Source organism: Pyrus communis, chromosome 6 (genome assembly GCF_041283825.1).
Source record: "Pyrus communis isolate YQ-2024b chromosome 6, ASM4128382v1, whole genome shotgun sequence".
Lineage (NCBI taxonomy): Eukaryota > Viridiplantae > Streptophyta > Magnoliopsida > Rosales > Rosaceae > Pyrus > Pyrus communis.
Genome location: NC_142570.1, coordinates 8,594,147 through 8,611,793, shown reverse-complemented (window position 1 = coordinate 8,611,793; position 17,647 = coordinate 8,594,147). Strand labels below are relative to the sequence as shown.

At 36.5% G+C, this 17,647-nt stretch overlaps 1 long non-coding RNA gene and 2 pseudogenes across 5 annotated transcripts; 1 reads left to right on the top strand and 2 right to left on the bottom strand.

Annotated features, from left to right (window-relative positions):
• Positions 1-798: 798 nt before the first annotated feature.
• Positions 799-2,237, bottom strand: LOC137710975 (ethylene-responsive transcription factor ERF061 pseudogene; annotated as a pseudogene). The gene has a single exon (XR_015963546.1). The product of XR_015963546.1 is annotated as an ethylene-responsive transcription factor ERF061 pseudogene (transcript).
• Positions 2,238-11,752: 9,515 nt separating this feature from the next.
• Positions 11,753-15,207, bottom strand: LOC148696230 (uncharacterized). The gene is made up of 2 exons (XR_015963545.1): positions 15,068-15,207; positions 11,753-11,968 (listed from the first exon to the last, which is right to left on the bottom strand). It is a non-coding gene; the product is annotated as an uncharacterized LOC148696230 (long non-coding RNA).
• LOC137710094 (protein FAR1-RELATED SEQUENCE 5 pseudogene) lies at positions 12,487-16,588 on the top strand (annotated as a pseudogene). 3 transcript variants are annotated; one of them, XR_015963544.1, is made up of 5 exons: positions 12,487-12,761; positions 13,301-13,597; positions 13,765-15,842; positions 15,924-15,998; positions 16,235-16,588. The product of XR_015963544.1 is annotated as a protein FAR1-RELATED SEQUENCE 5 pseudogene, transcript variant X3 (transcript). The 3 variants fall into 3 exon arrangements; XR_015963543.1 differs by lacking the exons at positions 15,924-15,998; positions 16,235-16,588 and having other exon boundaries at positions 12,512-12,761; positions 13,765-15,292; XR_015963542.1 differs by lacking the exons at positions 15,924-15,998; positions 16,235-16,588 and having other exon boundaries at positions 12,512-12,761; positions 13,301-15,292.
• Positions 16,589-17,647: the final 1,059 nt, after the last annotated feature.

Here is a 17,647-nt window from a genome sequence, read left to right as displayed (position 1 = left end):
GCAGCTGCTGTCATTAAAGTACAAACTATTGAAGAAGAGTGCTAGATTCAATGAAGATTGCAGAACAAAAACCCTAATGCAAAAAGCTTTCTGAAACAATAAACATTTGCACTTTTTCTCTTCGACTACAGGGCTTGATAACATGCAAGTCCCTATTTCACAGAGAGAGTTAGAGGAGGAGGCGAAGGAGCTTGGGTCTGCTAGCTTCGAGGAGGAAATAAATGAAGTATAGAAGAACCATACGATTAAAAACCCCAAATTTCAAACAAAATCCAAAACCATAGAATTCAAATGCCCAAATTAAAAACGAATGGAAGCCACAAACAGACTTTACCGCATCAAGATTACCAGATGAAGACAAGAATATTACCTTAATGAAGAGAGAAGTAGAAGGAAGTAGAGGTGGCTGTATTGATTATCGAATGCAGAGGATGTTGTCAAACGCAAAAAGAAAATGGAAGGCTGGAGTCTGGATGTAGTGTGAAGGTAAGGGGGAGAAAGTGAAAGAGTGGAGGTCGAGAGAGATTTGTCATTTTGAATGAACAGCTAAGATTAATTCTCAACCAATCCAACGACTTACAATATCTAAAACTATTTATATTTTAACTTCGGTTCGGTTTGGGATTACCAAAAAAATCAGATTGTGAGTCTGAATCTTGTACCGAAAAGGTTAGGATCGGTACCAAAATTTTCAGGATTTTCGGTTTGAAATATTTTTTATTCAGTTTCAAGATTTTTTCGGTACGATTCGGAATGTTCTATATTTTTTTCCTCCCCTAGTTTAAAACAAGAAAAACATATTAAGATAGCTCAACTTATTATAAACTACAATTTACACTTAAAAAACTCCAAGTACTAGAGCTACACAAAAACAAGAAACACAAATACTACCACTTGTATACCTAAATTTGCAAAAATTAATCTAAAACCAAGGTTTCCCAGATCAAATCCTCTTTCTAATTAGCAAGAACTTCCCAAATCAACTCAGGATCAAATGAAGGCATTCCTGCAAGTGAACACCCTTCAAATTCCGACTCTTCTCCCATTCCCAACTCCGCCATCCCCATTTGAAACTCTGTTGAAACAGACGGCGGTGAGTTCTTCTCACTCCTCCAAACCCCGTCCTCAGACACGGTCGGCGTCGGGGTTAATGACGCCATTTCGTGGCCAAAACCGTCGCCAAAGACCATAGGCGACGACGAGGACAACGGAGAGGATTCCACCTTCACAACCTTCCCATTCTCACTGAAACTCCTATCACCGCCACCAACTGAAGAACTGCTCTTCTTCACATTCTTCTTGGCTCTGTCCCTCTTCACCTTCTGAATAATCGCTTGGATTTTCGCATCCACGGAGTTTTTCACGGCGTTCAGTCTAGAACCGTCGCCGAAACCCAACTTGCTCGGGTCCGTAAAATTTGGGAAGTTCAACCTCGCGTACTCACCGCGGAGCTTATAGGCCGCCCTGTCGTACGCATAGGCGGCGGCTTCCGCAGTGTCGTAGGTGCCGAGCCAGACCCTCACTCTGTTCTGAGGGAGTCTGATCTCGGCTACCCATTTGCCCCAATGTCTCTGCCGTACTCCCCTATAGAGCTTCTTCTTGTATGGAGCCATGTAAGTGGTCGAAGAACAAGCCGAGCTCTGCAATGGGTTCGTCTCAAAAGAGCGCGAAACCGTGGCGTTTGCGTTTGCTCGGCTTTCATCGCAGAACTTCTGGAGAAGGTCTCTTTGGCGGAGGTAAACTGATGAACCCAGCGGCTCGGATACAGAACTGCCGCTGTTGGTGGTTGTTACGGCGGTGGTGAGTGTTTGTGGGCAGTGAGAAAAAATCGAGTCCAGGGTGTTTGTGGAGCTTGTTAGTATGATATTTGAGAGAGAAGATCCGATGTCAATGGCGTCTGTGAACCCAAAAGCAAGATTGTTTTCTTGCATTGTGTCCATGATTTTCTGGGGAAAAAAAAAAGCAAAATTGAAACAGACTGTTCTGAAATATTATCAGTGTGTAGGAAAACAGGGTACCAAAAAGAAGTCCCTTTCCCCAAAAATTCAGAACAAAAACTGAAAATTTTCAGATGGAAAAACAAAGAAAATGAAGGAGAAGAAGTGAGTGATGATCCGAGAAAAAAACATATGGATCGGGAAAAATCAAAGATCAGAGCTCAAGTTAAAACTTAAAAGAAAGGGGGAAGCTTTTTATTCTCTGAAGTTTTGGAGCAAGATTTGTGGAATTACTATGCTGAAAGGGTGGATGGTGTTGCTATTTATAGCTGCAGTGTATTGGTTGGATTTTTAACATCTACCTCTGTCCACGATCCAAAATTCTACATCGTTACTCTCAACCCATTTTTTAATATGACTATATTGCCCTTTGGTGTGGAAAATGAGCCAAATTTGTGTTTAGATTTTTTATTAATTTTCTTTCTTTAACTTTTGGTTTAATTCGTATGTTGAGTTGAAGAATAAGAGCTTTTTTGTTAATTTCATTACTTTCATTTCCTTTTACAATCACAAAATTACGTAATGACTGTTGATTTTTAATTGTCTCGTTCTTTAACAACTTAAGCTTCTGAGATTTAGCAATAATCTAATACTGTATCAGTTATCGTGAAGTTGAAAATTTGCAAGTGACTGAGGGTGTTAACTTGATCCTCATTAGTTAAAGCTTATGCACTCTCAAATTTATGTTTGAGTATGTCTAGCTTGCAATTCAGTTGGCTCAACCCTTAACATATTAAACTTTTGGGATTCAACAATTGTTAGAAATTATATTAAAAAGTTGTTAACACGAAATATGAGGTTGTCAGCTTATTCGGGAAGAAGTGTGTTAACTTAATTTACATCATTATAGTATAACCCTCACATGGATGAGTCATTACATCATAACCAATTATCATCGAGTTTTAGTTGCATTGAAATTGCTTAGGAAGGAATGAAAATTGAAAAGACAAATGGAAGGCTCTCAACCACACAAAGTGCAAAATAATTATGGAAATGAAGAAGGGATAAAGGGTGACATTGTAATTGCATAAGGATCTAGAAACCCCAAAAGGTATAATTCAACTGTATATGCAAGCAAATCCAATGTTGTGTTCATTGTTTCTGAATGTGAATCAATCGTGTAAGATTTTTGGTTTCACTCACTCACTCCGTGTGGTCGGCGGTCCCCTCTGTCTGTCCGATCAAAAGCTACTTTGTCGATTTATTTTACAGATAGAGAGAGTCAGCCCTTCTGTTACAGTCCACACCTTCAATAACTCTTCTCTGCCACGCGTCTTCCCTCTTCTCCCTTCCAGTCCAACTGCACAGATATTTTGCCTTTTCATCTAAAGTTCAATCATATCTGTGAATATTCGCAGATTTATCGGCTAGCCATGATTTGTAAGGCATCTTGCCATCTTACATTAAGCAATTATTAGGGTTTGTAGTTTGATCCCATTTCCTTCAAACTAGCGTGCGCGCCGGAAGGACTTACTTAGTTGTGGAGTCAGGATTTTAATTTAGAAAAAGCTCAAAAGTCTCAAATCTTAACACTTTCTTAATCTTACAAATTTATTATGTCGTGTAGTGAGCAACTGTCCAATGTTGTGTGGGTCTATTATGGAATCGTCATCATCTTCCTCTTCTTTAGACCTAAACCCTAAACCTCTCTGAGTTTATTCCTCCCTCCCTCATTCTCAGAACTCACAAGCAACGGATTGCTTAAACTTCATAAGAGTCACCAACCTTAAATCAAACACGATGAAATAAATTAAAAAATGTCAGACTCGGATTGGGACCATGTGCCTCCAAAAAACCTTGAAATCATAAGTATAATACTAAACTTTTCTGCATGAGAAAAAAATGTCAAATTGGGCCTTATGAGACCATCGTGATCCCTTCATGGCTTCGCCGCTAAACTTACCTACACTTTGAAATACCTACTAAAATATTACGGACTGTTAATACCGCGTTTCTATATGTGAGGAAGTTTGATCCATTTTCTAAGCTTTCTAACATTAAGTATTACAGTTTGGAGTTTTATCCATTCGATCATCACTTCAAACAAATAGTTGTACATGTATGTGGAGATACCACGTGATACCACTTGACGTTTTGGATTAATAGTACGATTATGTCAAGTAGGGAAGTTTGATCTGATTTCTAAGCTTCTAACATTAGCAATAATTAGGGTTTGGAATTTGATCCATTCATGTCGAACAAGTTGTGCATGTGGGGATGTCTCTCGTGCAAGTGTGCCAAATTCCTTGGCTTCTAGGGAATATATTTATATATTAGTTTTACGAATAATCACATCAAAATTATTATCAATTGTTAATGTATATGAAATTTATAATAAAGTTTGCATGTGTCAAATATTTATATTATTAGCATACACGTGAGCCAATGTCCTTAGAATTTTCCGTTGAAAATATCCAAATATTTACGTCCTCGTTATCTATTTTTGATTAGATATTGAATAATAATGGGTTACTATAATAAGCGGTAAGGTCTATTTCATTACATTTTCTCACATGATTAGTTTAATCTACCCTGATGTGGATTCCTAACTACATATTCTCTGTGTACATGAAGTGAAGGTTTTGTGCTCTGTGAAAAATTATACTTATCCTAATTTGGGAAAGGTATGTTTGCAAAGAGCTTCTCAATAGTACCCAAAGAATTCCACTGGGATAGGAAGGATTTTAGTGTGCTTGGAATATAGACACATATGTCATATGTTATTGTACAAATGGAGCAACACTTGAAATAATTTTTTTATCTCCACTTGTATAATAACATATAATTTACAGTCCCGTATTCCGGACACATAGAAAAATTTCTCTCTGAAATAGAATGTAAGATTGCTACAGAATTTTCTTGTGAATGTCACATCAATATTCAATAGTATTATATATATTATGATCATTAGGGCATGAAATAAATACGAAAATAAAGTACCATGAGATTGAGAACTTGAATAATGGTTGAACCTTTTTATTTTAATTGCCAACCATTGATACTATCAGTGTCTTAATCAACAAAATTATGTTCAAATTCTATTGGTTCTTAAAAGTTGTAATATCAATTGAGATTTTCTTAAAACACAGTAAATGATTGAAGAACTTCAGTGGTAATTTCTGAATTGACAGATAAAATAAGGGGTTAAAAAATAAAGGTTTTTTAGTTAAAATAGTCTCTGAAATTGGCATAACTCTTCATTTTGGTCTCTGAGATTTAAAATAGATAGAACTGGTCCCTGAGTTTATCATTTCAATCATTTTGGTCATCATGTGAAAAATCTCTATTAAATTAAGAAAAATGACAAAAATACCTCTAATTTTGTCAAATCATTTCGGGCCCATTGTTTATCAAATTAAGGGTTCTTTTTTTTTTTTTTGTTATTTTTTCCTTTTTTATCAGAGATTTTTCATGGAATGATTAAAATGATTGATTGTGAATAAACTCAGGGATTACTTTTATTGATATCAAATTTTATAGATCAAAGTGAAGAGTTATATCAATCTCAAAGACCATTTTGGCTAAAAAGTCAAAAATAAATGTTGGAAGGTAGCTATAAATTGTAGAGGGAAACTTGTGGTGCAATTGAAAGTCTACAGAATCCACTCAGAGATTGGGTGGTCTTGTAAGTAAACCTAACATTTCCATATACCTTTTCAATTACTTGTATTCTCAATCAACCCTAATGGGAATCTATATGTGACATTGCAAATTGAATTGATGTTGCATATGAATTATACGTTGTTTCACAAATTTGTACAAACTTTTTTATTTGAGTAGCCCATAGGGGTTAGGAACTGCAACATGGAAGAAGATAACTCATTTGCTTCTCTCCATGTCATGCCCATAGCAAATTAAAGGGAAAGAAAAGTAGGTCATGTGTCTTTTAATTGACTTAATGGCCACAAGTACATAATACAATGGGTTTCCTTAGCAATGAATTTCACTTTCAAAATATGTGTGGTTATAATCTTTCGTCGTATAAGGTTCACACCAAGTTTCAAATGCATAAACGGCTAATAATTAATTAATAGCGCAATTTTTTCATTAAAACTAAGACAGAAAACAGACAAGTGCTAACATAATCGAAATCATTTGGTTTAGTGAAAACTAGCTTTTACTTCTCAAAAAACATACGAAAATTTGATTTTATGAACCGACAATTGTAAATTAAAAATGACAAGAATTGTAAGATAAAAAAGAGAAATAATGCATGCTAGCTAGTGATCGAGAAAGGCATCACGTGTAAGCATGCAATATCACTCACACAAACAAAGCCAAAACTAAAATATGAGTCATCTTCTTCACCAATAATTAACCACTGATTGAATGATTTCTTAGACCAATTTTCCAAACTTCCGAAGGGACATCTTTGGAATAATAAGAAAAGGTTGGCATATCATCACCTCTTTACGGGACCAACCATAGTATGGTGGCATTGAAGACGTAAAGGTGTTCTTGAAAAGGTGATGGGGGGTTGTCATTTTGAAGGACAAAGCTCGTGAAACGACAACACCTCCCATCTTCTTCATCGGCCCCCAAGAAAATAGAAAGTTTGTGCATTTGCATGTGAACGAAAACCTAACCGATTCTCACAAGTCAAATCCCAAATAGTACTACTTGTAATTCTAATACGACTCCACCTTCACCCTAAAAAAGTTTACCTAGTTTTTTGGGTTATTAACCAAAAGAAGTTGTGGTTCATGTGGGGAAAACCTAACATGCATAACTCGTTGTATTGTAGGGATTGAATTTTGTGATCACAATTAAATGACTTTTCATTTTTCATTCTTCCTTTCCATTCTAATGTCATTAACTCATTAAGGTGTTCTCCCTTCTTAGAGCTAGAAAATGCATTATCACGACAAGGTATGATCACAACAAGGTACGATCACACAGTCACACCATTTTCTAATTGTTTGGCCGTATTTAGCTACTAGTTTTAAATATATCATACTAAAATTATCATTTTTAAAGAATAGTGCCGGATCTTTTTCATCTTCGATGGTGCAGGGCTATATTTTTTCCTCTCAATATTTTATTATTTTTAGCATACTGAGAAATGTTGGAACCAAATTTGCGCACTGCCATATGGGGTGGAAGATGCACAAATTCGTAGCCAAAGACAGAGGGCGGTCAAGGGCTCTTCGACGATTAAGTTAGTAAGCAATACCATGAGACTTAAGCGATAGGCAAGATAATAAGTGAATTATGTTACCAAAGATGAAAAATTAAAACCAAAAATTGAAAACCTTGAGTTTTCAAAATTTAGCGTTCAGGTTTCATTTTTATTTACAATTTAAAATTTTAAGCTAATTACCAAACAAGATTTTAATTTTTCAATTTAAAAAAAAAAATCAAAATCATAAGAAAATATATAAAAAAAAATAATTATCAAACAGTTCCTGAAGTCAATTTTGTCGACAGAGTTTTGACCTCGCTCAACAGAGGGGGGCATCTGAACGTGATTCAATGCCAACAACAAGGGCAATTGTATGACTTGAACGTCAAAAAGTCGTATTTTGGCAGTATGCGGACTGGGTCGCAGGGCAATCTGCCGACGCCGACAATATCACAACTGTCTCCTGAGGCCGACACGTCCCACCGACGGCCGCACAATTCACTGGTCGACTGCTTTACATGCTATGCTATCATTTCTCCACCGGCAAAAATAAAAATAAAAAAAGACTCGGTCTCGTGAATCATAAGCGAATCAACCACCACCACCACGCCGTTTCCTTCCCCGCCTACTCACGTACTTGCGTCAAAACTTTTATACTTGAGGTCAACGTGACGTCACATTAGGATTTTTTTGTTGGAATTTATTATTTATTTGTTAAATTTTGTTGGAATTTACATGAGGATGATTTAATGAGGACAAGGAAGAGAAATTTTGGTATCACTGATCCACATATTTTTGACACACTTATTATGACGAGTTTAATAATTGATTCTAAAAATTCTTATTTAAGAGTAGACAAAAATATCACGATGATATTTAACACTTAGGTATAATATTATTTAGTAAATAACTGTGTTCAAAAAAATATATTGATGTACTAAAAAAAAAAAAACTCGGCCTAAGAGCCTAGACGCTAAGCGGCTGACAACTACTTTAGAAAGAGAGCCTAAACTTGCTTAGACGCTCGCCTAGGCCATCTAAGTGCCCACCTAGGCACTTACTTAGGTCATTACTCTCACTTCGACAAAATATAGATAATTTCATTTTGCATTTTATATTTTTAATAAATAGTAAGAGACTTGTTAAGTGCTTTGATAAACACTCATTATACGTTGGTTCCCCAGTTTTCAATATGTTCCTATACTTTTTAACCTATATGTCATTCTATTTTGTTAATTTATACAATAATATATTTTTTTAAATATAAACAATTACTTATTTATATGTTATTTAATAAGTTTATTTAAATTTGTCTAGACTCCAGTCAGCCATCCAATTAAAACCCAACGTTTTTTAGAACTTCAATAAATACATATGCATTACAAAAATAGATTGATCAAACTACGTGATAGTGTCACAACGATTACTAATTCAAAGAAGAGGCTCGCATAAAATGAAGACACCAAAGCAGCATCGCATGACTAATTGCGGATAGCGCTATTATTTTCGGGTTTTTATTTCATTTAAATCCTTATACTTGTGGACCCTTCTATCCTCAAACATAAAAGTCTCCTGTCCAGTGAGCCTCCCACATGCGCTTGAGCCTCTTGGGGCCGTGAGCCTGTGGAGATTTGAAGAAGATAACACTGACAATTGACTTGGTCACAAGCCTTAGTACAAAGTGGGGCCACGTTTTCCTGATAGCAGTCCCGGTGGCCCCAGTCTGGCTGCTAAAACTAGTAATGGGCAAACAGTACCTTCAAATGCATACATGATTGTGCTTTGTATGATTGAATCTGTTTTTTTTGGTTTCAAGCTTTGGACTAGGATTCTCGTCTTTTCTTAATTTGTCTTTTTTTTACTATAAAATATTAATATAAGATGTTAGCGTTGCGTAACCGTGATCGTTCAAATATGAGGAGAGGGAAGGAAAAAGAAAAAAAAGAGATGAGAGAATCATACTCCTAGTTTGATACACATTATCTTCAGCGTAAAGTTTAAAGTGTAGCAGCGGACCTAATATTTTTTGTCTGAATATGACTGAAGAAATATAGATATAATAACCTTAAGGGAAGGGATCCTCATTCTTTTTTAAATAGTGATTAGTTGTGGGGTCCACATCACATCGAACTTTAAGGATCCGAACTGTTTATTATTCAAGTTACACCTCATAGATCATCCTTGCAAAATATTAGCCAAATCAAAAATATTTAAGACATCTAATTGAGTTTAAAAACAATTAATAAATACTTTGTTATATAAGAAACAATGAAATTTTATTTTGATAAATAAACATGCAAATGGTTTCGGATTGAATTGAATTTTTGCAAGGATGATTTATGAATCGAGACTTATAAAATAGACGGTTTGGATCATCAAAGTTTGATGTGGAGTTGATCCCATACCTAATCCCTATCTTTTGAAAAAAATGAGGATCTCTTTAGATAAAGAGCTTGTATACATATATAATATGCAAATATGCGGAGAAAATAATATACTGTTATCTTAAAGGCTACAAATACCTTTGGCATCAATGGCCTGCGTGGGCCCTAAACTGCTCCAAATCTTAAAGACCAACATATTTCAGAGATAAATGATCACATGTTCTGGCCAGTACAAATAAAAATAACTCTTCAATTTCTGCACTGCTTCACTGTTAACATACACTTTGGTTGGCTTCTTTCACTTTCTTTGATTCCTTGAATTATAATAGTAACCGTTGAGTTAGCAACAGTTGCTCATGCTCAACCGTTGATGTTTTGCATGATTCACTTACCATAACGATCGACAATTGTTTATGTGCTGGTAAACGACTATAGTTAATTAATATATAGCATAATTGTGTGTTCAGGCGCTCAACCATTGATATTTTGTTTGATCCACATGTCGGTTGACACTCATCCATGCGCATGTAAACAATTTATTGTTAGCAGCATAATTAGGTGTCACGCGTTCAATTGTTGATGCAGTGTACATAAAACTAGCTTAATCGCATTAAAAACTAACAATCATCCACCTATGCGTGTACGCGACTGTCGTTAGCATTATAGTCCATCATTGCTAGCTTGCTAACTTCATCCAGATCAAAGAAAATCAAATGAGTCAAAGATCTTTGAGTTAGACCATATCTGGTATAGTGAGAATGAACCAATGTCTAATCAGGTTTCCAAATTTCTTGCAATGAGCTGGCTTGGATTGTTTGATTTGCTAATCCCTGAAATTATTTACATTATTATTTGTAATTTTAATTCTATGATTGTATGTGGTGGACCTGGTCGGTTTGACAGATGCTATTACTCCACTGTTTTATTCTGATAATATCTATAGCCCACGCCCAACCTCCCAGAAAAAGGAAGAATGACAATGAACATTTAAGTATGCTTGCAATCAGACCTATCTGGAGGCTGGAGCTGTGGACTTTTTAGGGCTTCTGTTTTAGCGTTTAATTAAAGTCTAGTTTAGTACTGCGGTGATTCTGAAAAAAGCTGGCATAAAAAAAGCTGGGAACTGTTTTTGCGTTTGGTAAACATTCAGCTTCAGCTTTTTTTCACAGTTTTGAGTGGAAAAAAGCCAAAAACAAAAAGCTACAAAACCCAGCTTTGGAAAACCGGCTTTTTTTTTCACATCTGTTTTACATAAAAGTTTACCAAACACTATAATACTGCTTATTTTTTTCAAAAGAACTTTTACAAAAAAAGTTTACCAAACACTTTGCTACTTTATTTCACAGCTGCTTATTCTCACAGCACAGCAAAAGCAACTTTTTTTTCAAAGCACAGCAATACCAAACCAGCCCTAAATCTACTGGTCTAATCATATCAAACCCCTCAAATTAGGGTAATTTAGTTGACTAAGATATTTATATATATAAAGAAAGACCAAGTCATCTTCTTTGAGAGCATCAACAGGAAGCCTGCTGGATTCAACCTTCAACCATATTAATATTATAGACCAAAGTCAAAGCTCCAGCACATAGAGACCAAGTCAAAAGCTAACTAGGGTTTAGCAGTGTTTAAGCTAGAGTTGGGACGTGGCCCACGTTTGTGGGACTTCTAATTCTCTCAAAGAATCTCATAATCTCGCACAAGCATTCAAGAAAATCTCTTATCTGTAAGTCGCCACTGGAATAGGGTATGTAGAAAAAGTCTTCATCAATGTTGTTACGATTATCTTGGTTGTTTGGTTGAACTCGTTCAAGCTCTGCAAGTTCCTCCTTCGATCGAATCTCTTTCACTATCCTCTTGAACGTGCCTAGGCTCGGGTGCTCCTTGCGCCACGGACTGGCTGCTTATCGTCATTCGTACGCCATGACGATTTTGAGGTAACAATCAGCCAAGGTTGTCAACGTTCGGGCAAGTTGGGCAACCTGAGCAACAAGGGCATCCAATTCTGCCCGGTAACACGTTCACCCCTACGGACATCGCTGCCAGGGTTCCTATCACTACTTCCATCATTAGCCGTTGAGAATAGGGCGTATTCTTGCTTTGATACCACTTGACATGTTGACAAAGAAAGATTATCCAACGATCTTAAATAACAAGAAATTTTCAAACTAAACATCTTATTTACAATGCCTCTTAGCCTTATACAAATAGAATTAAAATTAAACAAATAACAAAGTACCAAAAACACCTCTAAAACTTAAAACCATAATAAATAAATAAATGAATTTGGGCTATAAAGCCCATCCATCATGGAAACTTTATGAGTTTGATGCACACCGTTGTTCTCTTTCAAACAATGAGTAATGAGTCCAAATCGAACATTGGAGCCCAAATCTAGGAAGCTTTATTATTATTGTCTAATTTGCACTTTTCGTGTTGATCTTCAATTAATTCTGCCATTTGATCTACATAAAAAAAAAAGTAGAGTTAAGATGATGAAAGCTAATCTTTAGGTTTAAGTCTTTGATGTTAGTGATGATGGCAAGTGGGTTAAATCCAATAAAATACTAAGTAAAAAATTCGATTCCATTTTAATGTAACCAAAAAAAAAAAAAAAAGTTGGGGTTCAGGGTTCCACCCTTCATATTAAAAGTTGAACAATAGATGAACAGGACGCTCATATTTCATCAACTCCATATGAGTTTGAGGTCGCTGACACCTTTTTTGCAGCAACCATCATTTGGTGCCCATCCAAGATCGCCTTGATAAATTCGATCTCGGGGGACGAGAAAAAAAATGTTGTGAACTCCTTAACCTAAGGACCCTAAGGACATGGATCCTCTCTTGAGCTATTGCCAAGGAATCCTAGGGATCAATCGATCCCAGCCTTTCAAATTAATCCTATGGCCAAGAAAGGCCAAGAAACTTTCAAACTATTTCACGAACCCAAGACAATATTGTTTGCCTTTTACCATTCCCGCTCATAATCCACTTCTCTGTCCTCTCTCTCTCAATCTGCTTGTTTGCGCCCCTTATTCCCACTCCCCTAATCTCCAGCTTCCTTCCTCCGAAAAAAATCCAATTCCTGCATCTTCTCTCTTTCCTCCGAAAAGTACCATAATAAGCTCAAGTTCTCTCCCGCTCTGGTGCTTTGAGCATTTGCCATTACATCATTTTTTCTGGGTTGTCTCTGTCTTCAAGTTTGATCAGCAAACGTGAATTCCTCGCCGCAACAAGTCACAATTTTAAATAATAAAGGTTAGGTTTCCATTATTGAATTTCCTTTTCATGATATTTTTGCAATTAGATTGGATTTACTGCATGTTTATGCCTGAAAAAAAAGAGGAGATGTTGTTGTAGATCTCATGTTTACTGTGCTTTAGCTGCAATATCACTAGCAAATTGCATGATTGATGTCAGTAATCTGTATTGCATTGCAGTAATGATTTGTTTTGTTTGGTATTAAGTGGTATAATGTGGCCTAGCAAGAAGTAGTAAGATTCAGTTTTTCATGGGGTTTATTATGCTTTACATGTAGTGCTTATCCTCCTTCATTAGAAATGTAAGATAGGTTGACGATGTGGTTTTCTTCTCAAATTTTGCGGTTCTTGTGATGTCACGTGAAATTAGAGAATTGGTGAATCATAACCATCCTCTTGGGACCGTTTTCATATATATTTTTTTCGCGCTCTCCCTTTAAGTTTTCTTTACTCACCCAATGTCTCAAAGACTAATACGACATACACAACTAGTTTCAAGCATATCCTTGGCCACTCATTAATTTTTTCTTTCTGCAGGTGTTGCTTCATTTTCTATACTGGGACTCACTGCCTGACATAGAAGAGCTTACTGCAATTAACTCCAATGGGGCTTCCACTTTGATGGCTCAGCATCTGCTTGCAGCAGCAGATCGATATGGGTTAGACATGCTCAGGTTGATATGTGAGGCTGCCAGGATGTCGCTATAAACAATGTGGTAATGACAATAGCTTTGGCAGAACAACATCACTGCTCCCAGCTGAAATCATAAGAAATCATCGTCTCGTTTTGGTCGATCAACATCAACGGGTTGCCACTGGTCTTCAATAATAAAGGTTAGGCTTCCATTATTAAATTTCCTTTTCATAATATTTTTGCAATTAGATTGGATTTGCTGCATGTTTATGTCTGAAAAATAGGAGATGTTGCATTACTTCTGTAGAAAATTTCGTTTTTTTCGTTGAGCTGAAGTTGTCTGAATCTTGGTATATTTGTGTGGTAGGATTGGATAGTGAATGATATAATGGATAAACCACATGATGGCGTAGAAGGTACTTTGGAATTGAAACCTACAAAAAATATGGAGTTTGATACTGACCAAGCAGTATATGATTTCTACAACAAGTATGGTTTAGTATTCGAAAAGAAAGTGCTGGCAAGAATAAAAAGATTGGTGAACTCACTTCAAGAATCTTTTGTTGTGCCAAAGAGGGGTTTCGAGCTGTAGATAAGCGAAATGATATGATTAAAAGATCAAGAGCAGAGACGAGAACTAGATGTGGTGCTCATATGGGTGTTAGGTTGGATAGGCATACGAGAAAGTTTTATGTTTATACTTTTGTTGAACAACATAATCATCCCCTGGTAAAGAAAGAATATGCCCATATGTTACCATCCCAATGGAAAATGACAGCCTCACAAGCCACTGAAGTAGACTTGGCTGAAGAATCGGGGATTCCACTAAGGTTGGCTTATAAGTTAATAAGCAAACAAGCAGGTGGAAGAGAGTCTTTGGGATATTTTAAGCAGGATCAAAAAAATTATCTTCGAACTGTGAGGCAAAAGAAAATGGCATATGGAGAAGTTGGAGTCCTGCTGCAATACTTTTCCAAACAAATATTGGAAAACCCATCATTCTTCTATGAACTACACTTGGACAAAGAGGAGCAAATAACAAACATTTTCTGGGCAGATTCTAAAATGATAATTGATTATAGCCATTTTGGAGATGTTGTAAGTTTTGATACAACTTATAAAGTCAATGAATTGGATCGACCATTTGCAGTGTTTGTTGGCTTTAATCATCACAAGGAGATCGTTGTATTTGGAGCAGCTTTAATGTATGATGAGACCGCTGCTTCATTTAGTTGGTTATTTAAGACATTTTTGAAGGCAATGTCTAGCAAGGCTCCAAGAACTATTTTTACCGATCAAGATCCTGTGATGGCTAAGGCTATTTTAGAAGTGATGCCTCAAACTTACCATAGACTCTGTTTATGGCATCTTATGCAGAATGCTTGTAAAAATCTGAATACTCTGTTCAGAGGTGAGGAAGGAGTTCACAATGCTTTGACAAAAATTTTTGACCACATTGAGGAGGAAAGTGAGTTTGCAACTGCTTGGTATTCTATGCTTGATGAGTATGATGCACATGAGAATGACTGGTTGGCCACCACATTTAAGATTAAGAAATGGGCATATGCATATGTGAGATCGGCATGGTCCATAGGAATACGAAGCGCACAAATCAGTGAAAGTTGTCTCAATATTGTTCAATTTTTCACAAACTTTGAGAGGGTTCTTACCGATACTAGGTACAAGGAGTAGGAAGCAGAGTATGACCTACAATTCAGAATTGCACATGTCAAATTTGATATCAAAATGTTGAAACAAGCTAGAGAAGTTTACACGAAAGCAATATTCAAATTGTTTCAAGATCAATTTGAAGAATCTATTGAATTGTCAATAACAAAATGTGTTGCTGATGGGGATGACTTTGTATACACGGTTAAACTAGATGATAAGTCCAAGAAGCATAAGGTGAAAAGGGAAGGTATATCTACTGTTTCTTGCAACTGTAGATTATTTGAGATGAAAGGTATTTTGTGCAGTCATGCTATTAAAGTCCTTAGAGAAGCCATGCTTATCAAGGAAATTCCTGAACAATATATAGTGAACAGGTCGAGTAAAGAAGCAAAAGTTGAAAGTGTCGTAGACATGTGTGGGCATGACATTGAAGTGGAGCCTAAATTGCAGCAAGCTTTTAGATATAGGTCCTTGTGTTCTATATTCACTAGATTATCAACAAGGGCATCTGAAAATGTAAAGGCATACCAACTGGTGATTGAGCAAGCAAATAAATTGGCAAAAATGGTTGAAAACCTATTGCATCTAGAAGTGAATGATGATGTGCATGAGAAAATGCATACCAATTGTAATATCCAAATGGCTAGTTGCTTGGAGAATCTTGATGTTGTCACTCCAAAAAGGCTTAAGAAGAAAGAAAAGTCTCATCGAGGAAGACGAAGAAATAGGAGTGCTTTGGAAAAAGCCTTACCAAGAAAAAAGACGTTTGATCAGGTACTTAAACTCATTTAATTCTTTATCATGCCTATGTGCTTAATATATATAATTAAACTTTTAATCGTTGACATGTTTTAGGTTACAATTCCACAACATACTGGTGGTATCAATGTCTGTAGTCCTTATCCACTGCCACCCTCCCATTCATCACAGGTGAAGTACTTTTGAATGTTTTTTTAATCTTCATAGCAAGGCTTGATTAGTTGACAAATATAAACTTGAAATTGGTATGTGATATACAGGTCCCAGTTCATATGTTTGGCAATAATACCTATATGCCAATTCCATATCATCATGTTCAGGTTTGTCATCTATTTGCAATTTGCACTCTCTGTTTGATATGTGTCATATATATATATATGTTATCTCATTATGGGTGTTCAATGTAGGTACAACCACATAATACGCATAGACCGAACGCAATGCCATGGCTGCCTTGTGAAGAATCTCAGCCGTCAAGTTCCCAACCTTTTCTTCATCAAAATATCACTGGAAATAGTCATGATTAAATAGATGGCCATTGTTTTGGGTTTTTTTATTCTAGATGTGCAGCTATTGTTTTTTGGGTAGGATTCTCAGATGTGTAGCTATTGTTTTTTGGTCATCATTGGATTTCTTGATGTGAAGGTATTGTTTTTTGGGTTAGTTTAGTGAACTAAGAAATCCAAATGTATTAGGGTCTCACTAGAGAATGCATGAGTTAGGGCATGTAAAGCTAGAGGGTTTTTGTAAACCATAACTTGATTTTGACTTTTTCCCTGACTTTTACTCCCTAATTGAAACAAATTCCATAAATTCTTCTACTTGAAGAAAGAGCTACGGACCCTAAATTCAATAAAGCTGGAGATCATGAGGGGATCCGATTCCAAATTCCAAACCCACATTCCAATTCAACTAAATTCTCACAAAAAAACCAAATTTCTAGCCACACATATCAATCATTACTTGTCTAAACCCCAATTGCTGCTACTGCTGATGTTGTTGATGTTGCACCGAATCAAAACCCAGTTGCAGCGTCGACACGGCCGAGGACGATGAAGACGGCGAAGCAGCAAATGAAGTCGATCCGGCACGGCTAGCCGGGCCCGCTTCTTCCTCTGCCACCAGATTGCATGCAGGAATTGGTTTTTTTTTTCTTTTCCAGAGGAAGGAAGCTAGAGATTAAAGGAGAGGGAATAGGGGGCGTGCAAACAAGCAGATTGAGTGAGAGAGAGAAAGAGAGAGAAGAGAAGTAGATTATGAGCAGAAATGGTGAGGGGCAAACAAAATTGTCTTGGGTTACGTGAAATAATTTGAAAGCTTCTTGGCCTTTCTTGGCCATAGGATTAATTTGAAGGGCTGGAATCAATTGATCCCTAGGATCCCCTGGCAATAGCTCAGGAGAGGATCCATATCCCTCCCGTAAACCCAAAAAAATGGAAAAAAAATTAAGTAATGAAAAGGCGATTTTCGCGTGGTAGTAATTGAGATCCATCCAATTTTCGAAGGATTCGTTCCTATTCTAGCGGCTGAGCAGTCTCAAGCTCCGCCCGTGACTTCTCTCTCTCTCAAAACCTAGCATAATCCAGTAGAAATGGTGAGACAAAAGTTCCTCACGTTGAGGGCGAGCTGGAAAGCTAGGGGATCATATCTTTCAGTTCGTCACGTTATGGCGCTTGCATGGTCTCCTATCACAAAAAAATTGATGCAATTTTGGGAGAGTTGTAACTTGCATGCAAAGTCTAGCATATGGATTAATAATAAATTTGTAAACAAAAACGAGATGTGTTAGTAGCATCACTTTACGTAAATTTCAAAATAAT